Source organism: Triticum urartu, chromosome 6A (assembly GCF_056163025.1).
Source record: "Triticum urartu cultivar PI428250 chromosome 6A, HENAU_Tu73, whole genome shotgun sequence".
Lineage (NCBI taxonomy): Eukaryota > Viridiplantae > Streptophyta > Magnoliopsida > Poales > Poaceae > Triticum > Triticum urartu.
The window spans coordinates 52,366,907-52,387,841 of record NC_141878.1 but is presented as its reverse complement, the minus strand read 5'-3'; positions in this window follow the sequence as shown (position 1 = coordinate 52,387,841).

The following is a 20,935-nucleotide window of genomic DNA, read 5'->3' as shown; positions in this document are numbered from 1 at the left end:
GTAATCGAGAAACATATCCTTATTCCAGTAAGGATAATTTTGACCGCTGTCCATTGATCTACTCCTAGATCACTATTGTACTCCCTCTCTTAACACAGTGTACAATAGATCTGGTACACAGCATGGCATACTTTATAGAACCTATGACTGAGGCATAGGGAATGACTTTCATTCTCTTTCTATCTTCTGCCGTGGTCGGGCTTTGAGTCTTACTCAACTTCACACCTTGTAACACAGGCAAGAAACTTTTTCTTTGACTGTTCCATTTTGAACTACTTCAAAATCTTGTCAAGGTATGTACTCATTGAAAAAAAAACTTATCAAGCGTCTTGATCTATCTCTATAGATCTTGATACTCAATATGTAAGCAGCTTCACCGAGGTCTTTCTTTGAAAAACTCCTTTCAAACACTCCTTTATGCTTTGCAGAATAATTCTACATTATTTCTGATCAACAATATGTCATTCACATATACTTATCAGAAATGTTGTAGTGGTCCCACTCACTTTCTTGTAAATACAGGCTTCACCGCAAGTCTGTATAAAACTATATGCTTTGATCAACTTATCAAAGCGTATATTCCAACTCCGAGGTGCTTGCACCAGTCCATAAATGGATCACTGGAGCTTGCATATTTTGTTAACACCTTTAGGATTGACAAAACCATCTTGTTGCATCACATATAACTCTTCTTTAATAAATCCATTAAGGAATGCAGTTTTGTTTATCCATTTGCCAGATTTCATAAAATGCGGCAATTGCTAACATGATTCGAACAGACTTAAGCATAGGTACGTGTGAGAAGCTCTCATCGTAGACAACACCTTGAACTTGTCGAAAACCTTTTGCGACAATTCTAGCTTTGTAGATAGTAACACTACTATCCGTGTCTGTCTTCCTCTTGAAGATCCATTTATTCTCAATTGCTTGCCGATCATCGGGCAAGTCAACCAAAGTCCAAACTTTGTTCTCATACATGGATCATATCTCAGATTTCATGGCCTCAAACCATTTCGCGGAATTTGGGCTCATCATCGCTTTCTCATAGTTCGCAAGTTCGTCATGGTCTAGTAACATGACTTCCATAACAGGATTACCGTACCACTCTGGTGCGGATCTCACTCTGGTTTACCTACGAGATTCGGTAGTAACTTGATCTGAGGTTACATGATCATCATCATTAGCTTCCTCACTAATTGGTGTAGTAGTCACAAGAACAGATTTTTGTGATGAACTATTTTCCAATAAGGGAGAAGGTACAATTACCTTATCAAGTTTTCTACTTTCCTCCCACTCACTTCTTTCGAGAGAAACTCCTTCTCTAGAAAGGATTCATTCTTAGCAACGAATGTCTTGCCTTCGGATCTGTGATAGAAGGTGTACCCAACAGTTTCCTTTGGGTATCCTATGAAGACATATTTCTCCGATTTGGTTTTGAGCTTATCAGGATGAAACCTTTTCATATAAGCATCACAATCCCAAACTTTAAGAAACGACAGCTTAGGTTTCTTGTCAAACCATAGTTCATACAGTGTCGTCTCAACGGATTTAGATGGTGCCCTTTTTTTTCGTGAATGCAGCTGTCTCTAATGCATAACCCCAAAACTATAGTGGTAAATCGGTAAAAACATCATAGATTGCACTATATCCAATAAAGTACGGTTATGACGTTCGGACACACCATTACACTATGGTGTTCCAGGTGGCGTGAGTAGTGAAACTATTTCACATTGTTTTAATTGAAGGCCAAACTCGTAACTCAAATATTTTACCTCTGCGATCATATCATAGAAACTTCTATTTTCTTGTCACGATGATTTTCCACTTCACTCTGAAATTCTTTGAACTTTTCAAATGTTTCAGGCTTATGTTTCATCAAGTAGATATACCCATATTTGCTCAAATCATCTGTGAAGGTCAGAAAATAACGATACCCGCCGTGAGCCTTAACACTCATCGGATCGCATACATCAGTATGTATTATTTCCAATAAGTCAGTTGCTCGCTCCACTGTTCTGGAGAACGGAGTCTTAGTCATCTTGCCCATGAGGCATGGTTCGCAAGAATCAAGTGATTCATAATCAAGTGATTCCAAAAGCCCATCACCATGGAGTTTCTTCATGCGCTTTACACCAATATGACCTAAACGGCTGTGCCACAAATAAGTTGCACTATCATTATTAACTTTGCATCTTTTGGTTTCAATATTATGAACATGTGTATCACTATGATCGAGATCCAACGAACCATTTTCATTGGGTGTATAACCATATAAGGCTTTATTCATGTAAATAGAACAACAATTGTTCTCTAACTTAAATGAATAACCGTATTGCAATAAACATGATCAAATCATATTCATGCTCAACGCAAACACCAAATAACACTTATTTAGGTTCAACACTAATCCCGAAAGTATAGGGAGTGTGCGATGATGATCATATCAATCTTGGAACCACTTCCAACACACATCGTCACTTCACCCTTAACTAGTCTCTGTTTATTCTGCAACTCCCATTTCGAGTTACTAATCTTAGCAACTGAACTAGTATCAAATACTGAGGGGTTGCGATAAACACTAGTAAAGCATACATCAATAACATGTATATCAAATATACTTATGTTCACTTTGCCATCCTTCTTATCCGCCAAATACTTGGGGCAGTTCTGCTTCCAGTGACCAGTCCCTTTGAAGTAGAAGCACTTAGTCTCAGGCTTAGGACCAGACTTGGGCTTCTTCACTTGAGCAGCAACTTGCTTGCTGTTCTTCTTGAAGTTCCCCTTCTTCCCTTTGCCCTTTTCTTGAAACTAGTGGTCTTGTTAACCATCAACACTTGATGTTTTTCTTGATTTCTACCTTCGTCGATTTCAGCATCACGAAGAGCTTGGGAGTTGTTTCCGTTATCCCTTGCATATTATAGTTCATCACGAAGTTCAACTAACTTGGTGATGGTGACTGGAGAATTCTGTCAATCACTATCTTATCTGGAAGATTAACTCCCACTTGATTCAAGCGATTGTAGTACCCAGACAATCTGAGCACATGCTCACTAGTTGAGCAATTCTCCTCCATCTTTTAGCTATAGAACTTGGTGGAGACTTCATATCTCTCAACTCGGGTATTTGCTTGAAATATTAACTTCAACTCCTGGAACATCTCATATGGTCCACGACGTTCAAAACGTCTTTGAAGTCCCGATTCTAAGCCGTTAAGCATGGTGCACTAAACTATCAAGTAGTCATCATATTTAGCTAGCCAAACGTTCATAACGTCAGCATCTGCTCCTGCAATAGGTCTGTCACCTAGCGGTGCATCAAGGACATAATTCCTCTGTGCAGCAATGAGGATAAACCTTAGATCACGGATCCAATCCGCGTCATTGCTACTAACATCTTTCAACACAATTTTCTCTAGGAACATATCAAAATAAACACAGGGAAGCAACAACGCGAGCTATTGATCTACAACATAATTTGCAAAATACTACGAGGACTAAGCTCATGATAAATTTAAGTTCAATTAATCATATTACTTAAGAACTCCCACTTAGATAGACATCCCTCTAATCCTCTAAGTGATCACATGATCCAAATCAACTAAACCATGTCCGATCATCACGTGAGATGGAGCAGTTTCATTGGTGAACATCACTATGTTGATCATATCTACTATATGATTCACGCTCGACCTTTCGGTCTTCGTGTTCCGAGGCCATATCTGTATATGCTTGGCTCGTCAAGTATAACCTGAGTATTCCGCGTGTGCAACTGTTTTGCACCCGTTGTATTTGAACGTAGAGCCTATCACACCCGATCATCACGTGGTGTCTCAGCACGAAGAACTTTCGCAACGGTGCATACTCAGGGAGAACACTTCTTGATAATTAGTGAGAGATCATCTTAAAATGCTACCGTCAAACTAAGCAAAAATAAGATGTATAAAAGATAAACATCATATGCAATCAAAATATGTGACATGATATGGCCATCATCATCTTGCTTCTTTGATCTCCTTCTCCAAAGTACTGTCATGATCTATATCGTCACTGGCATGACACCATGATCTCCATCATCTTAGTCTATATCAATGTGTCGTCACGTAGTCGTCTCGCCAACAATTGCTCTTGCAACTATTGCTATCGCATAGCGATAAAGTAAAGCAATTATTGGACGCTTGCATCTTATGCAATAGAGAGACAACCATAAGGATTTTGCCAGTTGCTGATAATTTCAACAAAACATGATCATCTCATACAACAACTTATATCTCATCACGTCTTGACCATATCACATCACAACATGCCCTGCAAAAACAAGTTAGACGTCCTCTACTTTGTTGTTGCAAGTTTTACGTGGCTGCCACGGGATTAGCAAGAACCGTTCTTACCTACGCATCAAAAACCACAACGATAGTTTGTCAAGTTGGTGCTGTTTTAACCTTCGCAAGGACCGGGCATAGCCACACTCGGTTCAACTAAAGTTGGAGAAACTGTCTCCCGCAAGCCACCTATGTGCAAAGCACGTCGGGAGAACCGGTCTCGCGTAAGCGTATGCGTAATGTCGGTCCGGGCCGCTTCATCCAACAATACCGCCGAACCAAAGTATGACATGCTGGTAAGCAGTATGACTTATATCGCCCACAACTCACTTGTGTTCTACTCGTGCATATAACATCAACACATAAAACCTAGGCTCGGATGCCACTGTTGGGGAACGTAGTAATTTCATAAGTTTTCCTACGCACATGCAAGATCATGGTGATGCATAGCAACGAGAGGGGAGAGTGTGATCTACATACCCTTGTAGATAGACAACGGAAGCATTTGGTTGATGTAGTCGTATGTCTCCATGGCCCGACCGATCAAGCACCGAAACTATGGCACCTCCGAGTTCTAGCACACGTTCAGCTCGATGACGATCCCCGGACTCCGATCCAGCAAAGTGTCGGGGAAGAGTTCCGTCAGCACGACGATGTGGTGACGATCTTGATGTACTACTGTCGCAGGGCTTCGCCTAAGCACCGCTACAATATTATCGAGGACTATGGTGGCAGGGGGCGCCGCACACGGCTAAGAATATGATCACGTGGATCAACTTGTGTTCCTATGGGGTGCTCCTGCCTCCGTATATAAAGGCTCAAGGGGGGGGTGCGGCCGGCCTAGGAGTGGCGCGCCAGGAGGAGTCCTACTCCCTCTGGGAGTAGGACTCCCCCCCAATCCTAGTTGGAATAGGATTCGCGAGGTGGAAAAGAGAGAGAGAGAAGGAGGGGGGGCGCCGGCCCCCTCTCTCCTTGTCCTATTCGGACTAGGGGGGAGGGGCGCGCGGCCCTAGCCCTGGCCGCCTCTCCTCTTCTTCCACTAATGCTCATTTAGCTCCCGGGGGGTTCCGGTAACCTCCCGGTACACCGGTAAAATCCCGATTTCACCCGGAACACTTCCGATATCCAAAAATAGGCTTCCAATATATCAATCTTTATGTCTCGACCATTTCGAGACTCCTCGTCATGTCCGTGATCTCATCCGGGACTCCGAACAACCTTCGGTACATCAAAACGTATAAACTCATAATATAACTGTCATCGAAACCTTAAGCGTGCGGACCCTATGGGTTCGAGAACAATGTAGACATGACCGAGACATGTCTCCGATCAATAACCAATAGCAGGACCTGGATGCGCATATTGGCTCCTACATATTCTACGAAGATCTTTATCGGTTAGACCGCATAACAACATATGTTTTTCCCTTTGTCATCGGTATGTTACTTGCCCGAGATTCGATCGTCGGTATACAATACCTAGTTCAATCTTGTTACCGGCAAGTCTCTTTACTCGTTCCGTAATACATCATCACGCAACTAACTCATTAGTTGCAATGCTTGCAAGGCTTAAGTGATGTGCATTACTGAGAGGGCCCTGAGATACCTCTCCGACGATCGGAGTGACAAATCCTAATCTCGAAATACGTCAACCCAACATGTACCTTTGGAGACACCTATAGAGCACCTTTATAATCACCCAGTTACGTTGTGACGTTTAGTAGCACACAAAGTGTTCCTCCGGCACACAGGAGTTACATAATCTCATAGTTATAGGAACATGTATAAGTCATGAAGAAAGCAATAACAACATACTAAACGATCGGGTGCTAAGCTAATGGAATGGGTCATGTCAGTCAGATCATTCAACTAATGATGTGATCCCGTTTAATCAAATGACAACTCTTTGTCCATGGTTAGGAAACATAACCATCTTTGATTAACGAGCTAGTCAAGTAGAGGCATACTAGTGACACTCTGTTTGTCTATGTATTCACACATGTATTATGTTTCCGGTTAATTCAATTCTAGCATGAATAATAAACATTTATCATGATATAAGGAAATAAATAATAACTTTATTATTGCCTCTAGGGCATATTTCCTTCAATTCCTTCGCCCAGGAAGACCCGATCAGACTCGGAATCCCGGTTACAAGACATTTCGACAATGGTTAAACAAGTCCAGCAAAGCCTCCCGATGTGCCGACAAATCCTGATAGGAGCTGTACATATCTCGTTCTCAGGGCACACTGGATGAACACTATGTACAACTAAAACCAAACCTCAAGTTTCCCCGAGGTGGCGCTGCAAGTGGCTCTGTTTTGGACCAACACTCAGAGGAGCACTGGCCCGAGGGTTTAAAATAAAGATGACCCTTGAGTCCGCGGAACCCAAGGGAAAAAGTCTTAGGTGGCAAATGGTAAAACCAAGGTTGGGCCTTGATGGAGGAGTTTTATTCAAGGCGAACTGTCAAGGGGTTCCCATAACACCCAGCCGCATAAGGAACGCAAAATCAAGGAACATAACACCGGTATGACGGAAACTAGGGCGGCAAGAGTGGAACAGAACACCAGGAATAAGGCCGACCCTTCCACCCTTTACCAAGTATATAGATGCATTAAAGTAAACAAGATATAATAATGATATCCCAATAAAAACCATGTTCCAACATGGAACAAACTTCAATTTCACCTGCAACTAGCAACGCTATAAGAGGTGCTGAGCAAAGCGGTAACATAGCCAAACAATGGTTTGCTACGAAAAGGTGGGTTAGAGGCTTGACATGGCAATATAGGAGGCATGATATAGCAAGTGGTAGGTATCGCGGAATTGCAATAGAGCGAAGAACTAGCAAGCAAAAATAGAAGTGATTTCGAGGGTATGGTCATCTTGCCTACAAAGTTCTCCAAGTTGACGAAAGCTTGATCCTCGTAAGCGTACTCAACGGGTTCCTCGATCACGCACTCGTCTCCCGGCTCTACCCAAGGCAAGAACACAAGCAAAGGAAACAACAATCAACCACGGTGCAATGCGCAAGCAACATGATGCAAAACATGGCATGATATGCGGGATGTGATATGCAATGGACACTACAAAAAAATACACTTCCGTGATGATACGTGTTTGTCATAGTAGGTCGCGTTTTTGTCATGCATGTACATCCATGATGATTTTATGACAGAATCAAGATAGTCATACCTGTGCTGTCGTAGAAGTGTTCCATGACATTACCAAAATTATCATCACGGAAGTGTCCACTTCAATGACGATAAATCGCGCGTCACATAAGTGCTTTCGTCAAGGGTGACCGACACGTGGCATCCACCGTAACGGAACGCTGTTAAGCTATCGGGTTGGAATTTGGATCCGATAACCCGTTAAAAGCCCTAACCAATGGGAAATTTCCACATGTAAAATTCTGATTGGATGAAGGGAACACATGTCAGCTTGTCAGTGGGCCAGATGTCGCCCGTCCATTGGAGGAGACATGCCAATGATACGTCGACACGTGGCTGGGCCCAACAGAGGCCCATATAGGTTAAAAAGGCCATCCCAGTCAAAAGCCCGTAGAACTTAATCAGGTACTAGTGTGCCAGCCCAATAACGGCCTGCTTAATAAAGGCCCATTTATGGCCCGAAGCCAGATCTGGCCCATTAATTGTTCACCCAATATTTGGGCCCATTTACGGCCCAAAGCCAGATCTGGCCCGTCAATTGTTCGCCCAATATTTGGGCCCATTTGCGGCCCGAAGCCAGATCTGGCCTGTTAATTGTTTGCCAAATATTTGGGCCCAACTACAGCCCAGTGACTTTTGGCCTGTTAGAGGCCTTATGTAGACATGGGCCCATTTCAGCCCGGTGTGACTTTCGGCCTGGGAATGGCCCGTGCTGCCCATGGGCCATATATGGTCCGACGGGACATCGGGCCCGTGTTAGAGGCCTTATGTAGACATGGGCCCATTTCAGCCCGGTGTGACTTTCAGCCTGGGAATGGCCCGTGCTGCCCATGGGCCATATATGGTCCGACGGGACATCGGGCCCACTAACGGGGCGTGCTAAAGGTGGCAACAGTTAAGCCCAACGTGTCTTTGGGCCTGTTAAAGGCCTCTCGCGTAATTCGTCCCGTTGATGCCTGTGCTAAGCTTTCGGACTCTTAAACGCCCAAGATATGTTTCGGCCTGGTAACGGCCTGTGAGCTAACTGGGCCCAAAACGGCCCGGTCTACATTTTGGCCTGCTGAAGGCCCATCGACGACTAATGAAAATTGAGGCCCAACATGCATTTTGTCCTGCTAAAGGCCCGTGGTTTCATCTCGGCCGTAACAGGCCAGTACAATATTTATCCTGTTAATGGCCCAACGCTACCTAGGCCAAACTAAGCGCTGGGTCAACAAAAGGCCCAACTAAAATATAGGCCGATGTAAGTTTGGGCCTGGCGCAATGTGTGAAGGCCCCAATCATTCAGGCCCAAGAAAGATGCAGGCCAGCCCAATTGTGGCCTGCTAAAAACCTGGCCCGTTAGAGTCGAATGTTTCGGTCCGGTCGACTACATCTGATTTTTTTCCAGATAGCGAATGATGGCAGTAACTAGTAGGAATTAAGAACAAACCTACTCTATACAATAAAGAAATTACGGCATAGTAACTAAGAATAAACCTACATTATACAATAAATGATTTAAGGTATATTACATCCACTAGGCATCAAAGTTCGCCACCAGTGATCATAAAGCGCAACAATGAAGCAGATTAAAAAAACTGGGCACCATTGCAGCGTAACAAAATAATACTACAGCGAGACCACTTCCAAGACAATTCAAGAAAGGTTAGCCTTGTGGGGGAACTGCTGCGCAAGCTACTGAGCAACACTGTGAGACCGGCCTAGCATGTCGGTCATAGCTTCCAGGTGTAGTTGTTTAGCGATGAGGTTCTCATTGGTGTTCTCCGCAATCTTTCTTAGAGATAGGACTTCAAGTCGAAGTTGAGTTGCAGAATGCCTTTCTGCTAGAACTTGGGACTGAAGAAGTCGAACTGATTCGGACAACGAATTCTGTGAGCTTGTCTGACTGTTAGTCTCAAGTAACTTGAACACTTCATCAAGACAAGACTTTGGGGTTGTCTCCCTATGTTCAAGATTTTTTGCCTTCTTTGCTGCAATATATGTTGGGTTTGTCTCACAACCTTCACCAGACTTGTGCATGCCATCAGGCATATCACCCTGAAACAAAGTAGAGAGATGATAGGTTTTGCACGTGTATAAACAAAGATGATAATTGTTCTGTCAATTCTATCCAATTTCAAATTAGAAAATAAAGAGTAAGTTCCAAATATCAATAGCATAATTTGGCATTGTTCATAATGCGGGGAGCTTCACCACACTACTGGATTACCATGTCAACATAACAAGCATAGATGAAGGGCAAAGAAAATCATTGTATCTATTTTGGATAATGTGCATGGCATGTTGTTCATATCATCAGCCACATCAGTAAGATAAAACAGGAGATGACAAGGTGCAAACGTGGGCTGCTTCACCACACATTGGATTATAGATCCACAAAACAAGCATACATATAGGGAGTATTAAGTAATGTGCATGGTATGAATAAGGAATTTGGTTTTACAAGTAAAACTTAGAACTTACGGTTCTTACGAACATGCATTTTGGTAGAAATAGCAAACTAAACAGCAGTAAACGATAGGGAGTATGAGCAACTTAAACATCAGTTGAGGATAAAGGCTTTAGAAGGACTGACTTAGATTAACAGTTAACACCGTCTTTATAATGCCCTTCTCCATGTCAAGGGAAGGATAACTCAAGAATTTCAGCACAAATTCTTCTTCATAAGCATTGCATGTACTCTACATTTTGTAGAGAGTAATTATATATATGATAATACCGGAAGGGATAGAGGATAATGAAGATAAGATGCAGATTTATGCTACATAATCAACTACCAATCCCTGGAAGTACAAGCGTTACAGGACAAAATGTACTGACAAGAGCAATGGGCTACACTTCTGCACTGGCATTGTCTGTGTATTCTACTTGTTGGTAAGATTAAATATAGATCTGATCTTTTTTAGTAAATGGTGGGCGAGGGAGATAAGAAGCAGAATGCTACAAAATGAACCAATCCCTCTTCCCATAATACAAGAGTGTTTTGAACACTGGTGTACTATACAAAACGTTCTTATATTATGGGATGGAGGGAGTAGCTGTTAATGTAAGTACAGTGATAGACCACATTCAGTCCTTACAAGAGGACTGTAGAGCTAAACCTCTTCAAAAGCATTGGGTTGATTCTAAATTTCTATAATAGTCCATACGGATCTTATAATGTCCACCAAATGGACGATTACGAGGCTAACATGTGCAGTGATGCTACATAATCAAATAGCTATGGAAGTAAGTATGGTCATACAAGGCAAGAGATACTCACAAGAGCAATGCAGTGTGCAGTATAGTTGCAAGATTCTATGGTCCCTTGAGAACGAATGTTCTTCTGCTAACAATTTTCGTACAAGTGAGACATTAAGGCAAATGCAGAAATGTAGTTCAAATTGTGATGTGATATGATAGACAGTACCTTATCCTGCAGCTGAGACCAATGTGTAACAAGATTATTCCAGTCACCGTCGGATAAATATAACAGTGGATACTTCACAGAAATTTCATCCAGAGGCTTGCCATCGAAGTGCGCTTGCCTCAGGTAGGAACGATACTTCATCAACGAGTGCTTGAAAAGCGCAACCAACCCTTGCTCGTCATCACAATCCAGTTTGCTCCTCGCCTATTTAAAAGAATGAAATCTTGTGTCTTCTGTCAGCAGAAACATATGCAGTAATGACCATGAATAACATTAGTACATTACTTACGCGTCAGTTGCGGAGGAAGACTGGAAATTGTTCTGTGTCTGCGGTATAATCTTTCCATGAAGGAAAGATGCGCACAAAGTTCCTGACAACAACATAAGCTTCGTCTTCTAAACTGGGAAGAAATGGAACTGGGGTCCTATTTGCTGCAATTGGGGCTCTCTCTGGTTCAAAAAGGGATTTGGCAACTGGATTTGGTGTACTCTTTGAGTGGAATGGGGGTTTTGTGTCATACAGCTGGTGCTATGTCAACTGGCATAATCATACTGTTTGCTGCAGTTGGGGTCTGCTGAGTTGGGGCATCAGAAATGACCTGTGTAGTAGGGCTAGAGTCTGCTAGAGTTGGGGTATTTTGTGGGTCAGGTGATATTGCAACTACACCTAATGGGCTATTTGATTTATCAGGTGCCACTACCTTTTCCAAATACTTTGCTTGTGCTCCTCCATGATCAGCAATCACCCTCTTCCTTTTGAACGTCTGATACACAAGAACAACATTTGAATGGATAAATATGGTATGATGACAGATGGAATATGTACTGAAAATGGACAGGCATGGCGTATTCACATACACGATGTGTAAACTAAGCTAATGGCAGTTCAACAAAGTAGAAGCAATGCAAAGCATCAGTTGCAAGATATGTGCGAGCAATGTAACCTTAGAAAGTTAGAGCAAGTACCTTGATGGGTGAATAAGATAGGGCATCTTCCTCTGACTCCTCCACTAGGGAGCTACATTGACTTAGGTCTCCCTCTAGCTCAGAATCACTGTTAGGATCATATTCTGAGGATGAATGTGTAGGTGGAAAGCGTTTGCATTGCATTGCATCCAGACTTGATTTCAGTCCCTTGCCAAGTTTGACAGCCATGGCATTGTTCTGCATTATTCTTTTCATGCGCGCAAGCTCATAATCATTATGATGCTGTTTAGAATCTGATATTCATGAAAACATAAAAAGTAGTCAGATTATCTGTAAGGACCCTGATTCCAAGTCACATCGATCTAGCCGGTAACACCTTATATCACTTTGCGGCCTCACGCATGGTATTCCCACAGGTGTCGCCTTACCATGGTCCGGGACCGTTTGCGCCTTTTGGCTCACGTATATGATAGTGTCGCTAGCATCCATATGATAGAGAACCCAGGCCGACATGGCTAGTCATGAACCCAAAGCGGCACCAACCTATGGGGACAGGCATACATGAATCACATCGAGCATGTCGGTCAGCAGCGTGTGAATCCGGGCTGTAGCGCTGGGCTAACAGGACTCCGGATGTCACCGCGTGACATTTCCCCGAAGGGACAGACATAGGAACAAAGTGAAACACATGTTGTCCAGTCAAGTGTCCTGAGCAGTAGTGCTGGGCTAGCAGGACTCCAGTGAACCGGGCTATAGCGGACTACTATGGCTCATGGAAGCACTAGACTACATTTCCCCATAAGAGAGGCTGCCAAGGATAAACAACTAGATTGTCGGATCCCACACATACCAAGAATTTCAATCATACACACAATATGCTCGATATGTGTAATACAACATGGCATCACAACATAACTCTACGACTCAAATATTTAATCATTAGGCTCCGAGGAGCGAGATATTACAAACATGGGTTTCATGACCCAACAATCATAGCATACAAATCAAAGCACATGCGGAAGCTTAACATGTTTGAGTACAGGCATCTACAAATGAAAAGGCTAAGAAGCCTGACTATCTACCAGATCCTGCCGAGGGCACAAGATCGTAGCTGAGGTATCAAGCTAAACGTCGAAGTCCACATGAAACTACTAGCGAGACTGAAGTCTCTCTGCAAAACATAAATTAAGCAAACGTGAGTACAAAAGTACTCAGCAAGACTTACATCAGAACTATCTACATATGCATCAGTATCAATAAAAGGGGGGGGAGTGGAGTTTAACTGCAGCAAGCCAGCTTTGACTCAGTGGCTAACCTGAACTACGACTGCAAGAAACTCTTTTGAGGTGGCACACACGAGTCCACATATTCACCATTCAATACACCACTATGGATCCGCTCCCGTCTCCCTACGAGAAGGCCATCCATAGCACTCACACTTATCTTGCGCATTTTAGAGTATCCTCTTTCGCTTGTCTATGAACTGTTATAGGCAACCCAGAAGTCCTTTACCGCAGACACGGCTATTCGAATAGATCATTTATAACCCTGCAGGGGTGTACTTCTTCACACACGCTCTCGCCACTTACCACCATGTACACGTCGTGTATCTCGGCAACCTTCATGCGGAAGCCTCGCGAGGGAGTCGGCCACGACCTGACTAACCACACAAGTCTCTAGTCCAGGTTTATCCCCTATTCGGGTTCCATCCGCGAGGAGATCCGGCCGGAGTTTCGCTCACAGCCCCAAACCTAAAATGAGTTATTGCGTCAACACTGCATCATTGTGACGTCAGCTAGTCAACAGCGCCTAACCAGAGTCAAACCTGACAGTGGGACCCATATGTCATCCACTCAGCTAATTAATATAGTTAATTAGCCTTAAATTAAACCTAACTAAAATGTCAGTGGGGCCGGGCCCACATGTCAATGACCCAGGATTAGATTAGCAGGGTCATTAGCCTAATTAACTTGTGGTTAGGCCGGAATTTAGCCGGTGGCAACAGCACGCACGGCGGAGGCTCACCGGAATTCCTCCTCCGACGGACTGAAGCGCGGCGGAGGGCATCTACGCGTTGCTCGTGCTCGTCCGCATCGAGCAGTGCAAGCAACCGTGGCTAGGGCGGCCCTTAGCAATGGCAACGGCGACAAGTGCGGTGGCCGGAGCTCGGGCGTGAGCGCGTGTAGTGCTGAAGTGCGCGAGCTAGCGAACTGAGGCGCTAGCGGGGGCTTACGTGATGCGGTGAGTGGGTTGGGCGCGTTGGGCGGACCATTTGGTCACCCGAGTAGTGTCAGCGGCGAACGCAGGCGGCGGCGGGTTCGGGCGTAGGCGGTCCGGTGGCTACGAAGGCCTACGGGGAAGAAGAGAGGGATGGGCAGGCTCAGAGGCTCACGGCGAGTCGGACGAGGAGGTCAGCGAGCTCGGAGACGGTCCGGAGCAGTCGGGGCGGCAAGGGGGATCTCCGGCGACCGGCGAGGAAGAAGATGATGTTGGCGGCATCACAGGGCGACCCAGCTCCTGTGACTCGGTGAAGAAGATGAGGACGACGTGGCAGAGCTCTCGGACGCGTCAAAGGAGCAAGGGGGTGGCTGTGGCCGCGCGAGCGCTGGTCGGCGGCGACGGCTTCGCTCGGGTGAGCTTAAGGGAGAGAGCCAGGGGAGGGGAGAGAGAGCGGCGAGTGAGGGAGAGGGGACAGGGGCTTCGGGGCATCTCTGTGGCGTCGCGAGAAGGGGCCGGGGAAGCAGGAGGTGGCCAGAGCAGGGTGGAGGTGGCGCGCGCGTGGAGAGCACACGCCCGGCGTCCTCCTGGCAGCAGCAGGAAGAAGACAAGGGAAGGAGGTGGGCTGGGCCAATAGTGCTGGACCACAGCTGGGCCGCCAGGTTTGCTTTCTCTCTCTCTCTTTGCTTTCTATTTTAATTTTGTTTTGTTTTCTAATATTTCTGCAAGTTTGTGGCTTTTCTAAAAATACCTAGACACTTCCAAAAATCACCAAACTGCTCATGCTCACTGTATGGAATAAACCCAACATGGAACGTTTCAGTTTAGGATTATTTGAACATTATTTCCTATATAACAGAAATAATTCCAACCCAAATATATTATTGATTTAAATCAATGGCCCAAATAACTTATTTCTACGACTCCAAAAATATTGGTTTGTATTTCACCTCATGCCAATATTTTCACAGAATAACAGGAACATTTTCTTGGACTCATTTGATGAGATTTAAATGTTGGTTATTTTTAGGGGGTTTGTGAGGCTTTGAAAATTCCTCAATTCAAATTTCATTTAAATTTAAACATGATGCACACATGGAAGATGGCATAGGTCAGACCAGAATTAGGGACGTGATAACTCACCCCCACTAAACAAGAATCTCGTCCCGAGATTCAAGACGTGAGGTAAGAGGACAGAGGGGAACGCAACTAACACAATCTTCTCGATCCAAGTTATACTTGATAAGAACATTGATTCGATCACCATCATTGTCTCGATGTCCTGCTCTGAGAACTCCAACTCAAATGAGAGGAAAGGGAAATCTCTAGAAGGACCGATCTTATCGAAGATCGAACAACTTAGGACCAACTCATGGAGCGAGAGGCTGAAACATCTCTCGAGCTGAGACACGGAGCATACGTCCAGAGGGGTGGAGTGAAACACATGACAAAGGATCACTAGGTAGGCAACAGTTCCACATCTATAAGGGTGATGAACTGTTGCCAACGTAGCGAGGAGTTGAGTTTCCAAGACACCGAAACGAGACATCTTGGAGGAGGGTGACCTATAGAATCATCCCTTAAGTGGCAAAAATAATTACTTTTGATTTAGAGAACATTGAAATTCTCTATACCAACTTGAGGCAATTCGCCAACAATCGTTTGGTGGGGTATCAAAGGATGGCATATCCGGATTCGAATGGATGATTTGGACTACCTTGTTGAAGACAACATGATGGATGCTTTTGCTTATCATCGAAAATGGATGGGACGCATGGTAGACTGACACAATGACGGGTGCAAGCTGGGAACAAAATGCAAATACTGGGAATGATTCTAGTGACTGGGGAAAAGCTCAACAGACGAGAGTGATTCCCCTGTTTGAATGGTTATAGCATAACCGAGGAAACCGAGAGTACAAGGACCCCTAAGGAACAACTTCTAGAATAAGTTGCACGAAATCCTCATGGAGAAGATGGTCAAATAGCTCAATCAATATACTACAGTGATAGATCTTCCGGATAGGTGTGTCGGCCAGAACATCAACCTTGTTGGGACCTACATCATAGATCTTGGAAAAGTTCCAACCATCATATCTGCCTAAGATTCAGATCTGGTTGGTAACAGGATATTCCAGACTCATCAAGTCTAGAAATAAAAATGAAAGTTTGCAACACAAATCGACGAGATGGCGTTGCAAGATTCTCGGGGAATGAACTACGATAGTAAGATCCAAAACATGAGCCAGTTTTGCCACAAGCATGTGAACATGTTGTCCAAGACAAGCATGACCACATAGTAGTCTTATAATGTAACACTACCGAGTTCAGGAGGGAACCATCAATGAGGATATCGAAGTCCTTGCGTAAGTCTAGCTCCTGAGAAGAAACTTCTTCTCCTTGAACAAACCAATCAGTGGCTTGGTGTGCTAGGAACACATATGGAGTGGAGGTAATTAATCTACCAAACCATAGAATACTTTGCATGTATGCATGACTGATTTGGGATGATTCCAAGGGAAACAAAACAAACCTTCCTCAAATTCATGGTGGTAACTTACAACTAATGCACGTGAATTCGAGGAAGTCAGTTCTTCCATCCAGGCATAAGCTTCATGAACGGAACATGAAAGCATTGCTTACAAAGTTTCCAATAGTAACTTAGATGTTCAACATGAATCATGGGGGGGGGGACAACATGCTACTGATGGGCTCAACAGTAACTCATCGAAATTTCCATATCACTGGACTTCCACCATCATGTGAACACGGTGGTAGCATTGGTCAGACCAAAGAATGTAATGGTGTATGCTCGAGGGATCAACCACGAGTAAAACAACATTACAAACATCGTTGGTTCTGATTTGACTTGACGATAGCCCATACTCAAGTGATAGTTTTGACAAGGCAATAGATCCAACAACTGATCCCGAGGACCAATCGACGGAGATATCATCTTTTTTTTCAACACACACACACACAAAAATATATCCCTTAACATGAACTAAGTCAGACAAGCTTTTATCTTCCATCTCTCCAAGTTGTTGTTCAGCTTAACCAACTAGCTCAGGGGTATCCAACACAGATTCTTGGAGAAGGGGTGGTTTACAAGAAACCAACTTGATGACGAGCTCAACATAACAGTCAGGGGACAACCAGGTAATACTTCCGAGAAGATCTTCGGAAAATCACGAACCACCGATATGTTACTAGGCTCGAGAACAACATTGCTTTTCAGGGCAAGATGATATGATCAAAAGAGTGAGGGATTGACATAATCCTAACACATTGATCGAGGAGTGCACCAGAAATAAGGACTAGATAGCACAATCAATCTTAGGATGATGATTTAATAACCAACACGCTAAGAATGAGAATATTGTCCATTAACTACCAAGCAACGGAGTTGCTAGGAGTATTGATTTTACACATCACGACTCACTTACCAGCATTCCGGTTACAATAACACGGGAGCCGAGGAATGAACAATGATGGCAAGAAGTATTATTGCGTCAAAATTCATAAGAGATGGTGCAATTCCTATGATATTCTTGGCATGAATAGGGTAGAAATCCAAGGTAGAACAGAACAAAAGCTGGATTGGCATTTTGATCTGCGGGATACAACTACTTTGACCCAATCCTAGATATGGATGAGGTATTGGAGTTTGTTTCTCCTAGTCATTCTGGAATAGAATGGCTTGACGGACCACAAGAATAATAGGCATCGATGAACACAAATGCACACATACTCTTGGCTATCAACTGATAGAAGATCGTCGGGATACAACTGAAGAGGAACAACTCGAGGAACATATAATTTTCTGAGTTGTGGATGCATAGATTAGTATGTCGAGCAAAGCTCAACATTTCTTCCGGACAACCCATGCAGAAAGGTAGGACTGGCAGATTCACAATGCAGAATGGAGAACTCATCAAGAGCACTCTGGTTGTGATCTTTTGATCCAACAAACTTCTGCCATAAGTGGTTCATAGTATTTGGAAGAAGGAAATACCACGGACCTCGAGGACTATCGCAAAGGTTACTAATATCCTAAAGGAACTAGCAACACTATCAACATGAGATAAGTAGGGTGAATCTCGGGTTCATGAACCCATGAATAGAATACCTACCACTACATGGCAGCACGGGATGCTTTCGAGAATGGTGGCCAGAATCATCACACCGGAACACAAAACATGGCTAGATTACTAGGTGACTCCCTAAAACACCTAGGGTCATAGTAATAGCTCCAACATATATGTCGAGGCAACAGAGTACCTCAACTCACCGATTAGTGTGATTAACCTGCCCCAATTGGACATCAGGAACAGGAGGAAGGGGTTTGCAAATGCATTAGACTACTTAGAAACCTGGGATGACTCGGACAGCATAACGGATGTAAATGCTCAAAAAGATTTGAGACATCCTGCAAAATGGTGGCATAACCACTCAACATCACAATATCAAGGTTCCGAGACCAATTACGAACATATAGAAGATAGTAGGAACTGAACTGGGGCTTGAACTCAACAATCCTAGGCAACTACGGTTTAGTAACACGTCATCCTGATAGATAGATGAGAAGGCCTAGTTTCTTAACCCACGTAGAATGAGAAGAGAATGACTCAGATCAGAGGGCATAAGGTAAAGGAGTAAAAAGAGCCTTACGTTCCTTCCACAATCAATTCCCCGACATAACTAAAGCATTTCTAGACACAACTTCGATCGGTTTGGCTTGGTAATCCTACAAGCAGTCAGGCTCTGATACCAAAGCTGTCAGGACCCCGATTCCAAGTCACATCGATCTAGCCGGTAACACCTCATATCACTTTGCGGCCTCACGCACGGTATTCCCATGGGTGTCGCCTTACCATGGTCCGGGACCGTTTGCGCCTTTTGGCTCACGTATATGATAGTGTCGCTAGCATCCATATGACAGAGAACCCGGACCGGCATGGCTACTCATGAACCCAAAGCGGCACCAACCTATGGGGACAGGCATACATGAATCACATCGAGCATGTCGGTCAGCAGCGTGTGAATCCGGGCTGTAGCGCTGGGCTAACAGGACTCCGGATGTCACCGCGTGACATTTCCCCGAAGGGACAGACATAGGAACGAAGTGAAACACATGCCGGCCAGTCAAGTGTCCTGAGCAGTAGTGCTGGGCTAGCAGGACTCCGGTGAACCGGGCTGTAGCGGACTACTATGGCTCATGGAAGCACTAGACTACATTTCCCCATAAGAGAGGCTGCCAAGGATAAACAATTAGATTGTCGGATCCCACACATACCAAGCATTTCAATCATACACACAATATGCTCGATATGTGTAAATACAACATGGCATCACAACATAACTCTACGACTCAAATATTTAATCATTAGGCTCCGAGGAGCGAGATATTACAAACATGGGTCTCATAACCCAACAATCATAGCATACAAATCAAAGAACATGCGGAAGCTTAACATGTCTGAGTACAGACATCTACAAATGAAAAGGCTAAGAAGCCTGACTATCTACCAGATCCTGCCGAGGGCACAAGATCGTAGCTGAGGTATCAAGCTAAACCTCGAAGTCCACGCGAAACTACTAGCGAGGCTGAAGTCTCTCTGCAAAACATAAATTAAGCAAATGTGAGTACAAAAGTACTCAGCAAGACTTACATCAAAACTATCTACATATGCATCGGTATCAATAAAGGGGGGGAGTGGAGTTTAACTGCAGCAAGCCAGCTTTGACTCAGTGGCTAACCTGAACTATGACTACAAGCAACTCTTTTGAGGTAGCGCACACGAGTCCACATATTCACCATTCAATACACCACTATGGATCCGCTCCCGTCTCCCTACGAGAAGGCCATCCATAGCACTCACACTTATCTTGCGCATTTTAGAGTATCACCTTTCACTTGTCTATGAACTGTTATAGGCAACCCAGAAGTCCTTTACCGCGGACACGGCTATTCTAATAGATCATTTATAACCCTGCAGGGGTGTACTTCTTCACACATGCTCTCGCCACTTACCACCATGTACACGTCGTGTATCTCGGCAACCTTCAAGTGGAAGCCTGGCGAGGGAGTCAACCACGACTCGAGTAACCACACAAGTCTCTAGTCCAGGGTTTATCGCCTATTCGGGTTCCATCCGCGAGGAGATCCGGCCAGAGTTTCGCTCACAGCCCAAACGATGTGTGCAGGGTTCCCGAGACACCAAACGGGCGCCCGGTACACCGTGCCATGGTGTATCTACTGCATCATAGCCCACCCCTAGGGTCAGCGCTACGCACGGCCGCCAACACATATCCTACAAACACCAGAAACTAGTTGCAACTCCTGGACAGAGGACAAGGGCAGTTAATAAGCCGAGAGGGTCCATTGGTTTCGGGCCCAATGCGTGGTAGTAGCTATTCATGGATCACAAACACAGAACTCAGTTCCTAAGAACGGTTTCAATGAGACAACCCACCATGTACTCCTACATGGGCTCTCACCGCTACTTTTACCAAATCGTGGTCACACACTTAGCTCACACACAGTAGGACATGTTCAACACTGTTCCAATTCATCCCCGATGAATCAGACCTGACTCAACTCTAAGCAGTAGCAGGCATGACAAACAAGCATGAATGAGTAGGCACATCAGGGCACAAACAACTCCTACTCATGCTAGTTGGTTTCATCTATTTACTGTGGCAATGACAGGTCATGCAGAGGATAAGGGGTTCAACTACCGCAGGAAGTAACAGATGAATCATTGTTGTCCTAATGCAGTAAAAGAGAGAAGGAGCGAGAGAGTGGGAGTGTATCAGAATGAACAAGGGGGTTTTGCTTGCCTGGCACTTTTGAAGATAATATAGCTCTTCATTGGTGTCATC